The sequence below is a fragment of the Chiloscyllium plagiosum genome, unplaced genomic scaffold (genome assembly GCF_037043375.1).
Source record: "Chiloscyllium plagiosum isolate Xiang-an unplaced genomic scaffold, Cpla_swu_hap1 HiC_scaffold_8, whole genome shotgun sequence".
Lineage (NCBI taxonomy): Eukaryota > Metazoa > Chordata > Chondrichthyes > Orectolobiformes > Hemiscylliidae > Chiloscyllium > Chiloscyllium plagiosum.
Genome location: NW_028270146.1, coordinates 66253311 through 66255935, shown reverse-complemented (window position 1 = coordinate 66255935; position 2625 = coordinate 66253311). Strand labels below are relative to the sequence as shown.

General features: G+C 47.6%; 1 pseudogene; it reads right to left on the bottom strand.

Annotated features, from left to right (window-relative positions):
- Nucleotides 1–661: 661 nt before the first annotated feature.
- LOC148149417 (uncharacterized) lies at nucleotides 662–1828 on the bottom strand (annotated as a pseudogene).
- Between the last annotated feature and the right edge of the window lie 797 nt (nucleotides 1829–2625).

The following is a 2625-nucleotide window of genomic DNA, read 5'->3' as shown; positions in this document are numbered from 1 at the left end:
TACTGAAACATTGTATAGACACCTGCCTTATAGTGTTCCTTATCACACTCTCAAGGGCAAAGACTATGGGAAACTCAAGTTGTTATCCTCGCATCCCCTGGTCCTAGACATAACAGTTCTTCAGCTTTCACTGAGTTCGACTATCGCAATGTCAAGTTGAATGTTTACAGAATTCAAACAGAGATAAGCTAACTGCAAACCTTCATCAAAGCATCATTTACAAAGCTCAGTACAGCATTGAATTAAAGAAAAGCATTCTCTTTAAATTTCACAGTAAATGGATATTTAATTTCACAGTAAGTGGATAACTTTCCATGACATTTTCCCCCTTTTTGTCATTTTATGACAACAGGGACAACTACAGCAACAACAACAAAAAAGAGCAGAGCCAGAATAGCTATACATCGGAAGATGTTTAGGAAACACCAGGCCTTTCCTCAGACACCACCTCCCCGAAACACAGCTGTGTGGTGGTATCGTCACTTGCTCTGGTGTGCCCTGTACACATCCCATGTTCACATGTCACACTCATCAATGCCATAGTACGATGGGGTCCACACAATGCCCCTGACCTTACGAATAATTCTACCAGGGCACTTGCTAAAAGTGTGAGCTGGGGCAACCCCATATTTGTATGAGGCTTCTAATCACTACTTTGCACTTAATTGGTTCCGGTGCTCTCCTCAAGCCCAGCTACATACTTGCAATACCTGGCGTGTATCCACATGGCTCTTTCTGCGATCTTAACTGCTGTCTGTGTTGCACGGAGCACTGGAAACGGTCCCAGCCACCTCTTCGCCTCCCAGTTTTTCCTCCTGAAGTCTTTCACCACTATCCAGTCTCCAGGTTCTAGATCGTGCAGCTTCCCTTCTGCTGGTCAGGGTAGTTCTACTTTCACTTGATTCTGTACCTTGTGGGCTGCCCACATCCACCTCAGCCTTCCCCTGTCAGTCCCCCCTGTCACTCAGCCTCCAGGGCTGATTGAGACTGTCTGTGTGGGCACTGTCTCACCCAGTGGTCCATTGCTTTGCAAACAAAGCACCCGCCAGATCTACCTCTGCCCACGCCTCTTCCACGACCTCTTCCTCTTCCGCGATCTCCACCTCTGCCTCTCTCTCTTCCTGCAGCATGTCCCACCAACGGCTGGGTGACCATTTGCATCATAGTAAGCTGGGCTTTATGTGCTTTCTGTTCCATCTATAGTTTCCGCTTATCCTTCTCTTGGATAAGCAATTTTTCAGCATGTATCGCATGTTGTTCTATCAAATTCAGCTTTCCCGTGTCCCAGGTAATACATGTGTCTTTTACCTTTTTTGCTATTTTGTCCTTCGTTCCATTGATGAAGCTGTTCCTCAGGTGTGCCTCATACGGCGTGATGTCTGCTGCCGTTATGTCGTTGGGTGGTCTCAGTCCACTATGGGCGTTATGGACTTCAGTGAGTCGCGTAAGGTACTGGGACACGGTCTCACCTTCCTGTTGTTTACACATTGCTATTTTGGTCATGTCCACTCGCACCACAGGCGGTTGCCAGCACTGCAACAAAAGCATTAAAGTCTCCGTTCTGCTCCGCTGGTGGTTGGCTACTCTGGCATGGACATTTGCAGCTGGCCAGGTATACTTGATTTTGGTGACATCGGCACCTAGCTTTCATCCCAGGAGATGTCTCATCTCTTGTGAAGTGGGACGGAACTCAGCACAGAACCTTGTCACTTCTTCGGCGAACTTATTACCTCCAACCTCGCGTGGGTCAGGCACTTTCCAGATTTTTCATGGTCCATGGCTGGTGGAGCAACACTGGATAGCCTTCTAGACTTGCAACTTCAACCATTGGGTCTTGCAGAACTACGTGGTTAGATGATCGTGCTCCAGTACCCTCACTGTCTGACTCATCATCCATCAGAGGGGTGATCGGGAAGTGGCCTTGGATGCCTTTCCATCTTGGAGTGGTCGTCCTTCTCTTGACCTTCTTGCTTCAATTGGTTGCGGGTACAAAATGCTATCGGTGATCCAGCAGACCCTGAGGCTGCAGCCGCTGACGTGGAACTTTCGCCAGGCGGATCTCGTAGGGGGGCTGTCGGTCTCAGAGGGCAGTCATCAAGGTCAGGACCTGAAACAGACTTAAGACACCTTACAGCTTCATTAAGTTGTTTTCCGCACACGTCCGCATGTGCGCTGGTGTTTATATGTGTATTTGATCTATCCTTTACTTGAGATTTCCTTTCCCTGATATCAGCCTCAGCCTTCCACATGTTATAAGCACTCCAATTCACAGGTTCTATTTTTCCCTTCCTTTTCTCCTTCTCTCACTCCTCCAACCTCAACCTCAATATTTCCAGCTGTCTTTTACTAAAACTTCCTCCCTCCAGAAAACCACATTCCTTCACCCACAATTCTAACTGCTTCACAGACTCTGGGCCATGATTATTTAGCATGTATTGTATTTTTGGTTGGCCATTCCAAGTCCTGTGTGGACTCTCCCTTTGTTTGCTTTTGCTGGAGCCCATTTTTAGTGTAACTGGAAAAGTGTTCAGCTCTCTTTCTCACTCGCGGTACCGTTACCTTTTCCATTTAGACTTGCTTTTTACCTCCAGAGGTCCCCTCTCGCATCCGCCTCAATGCCTTGGT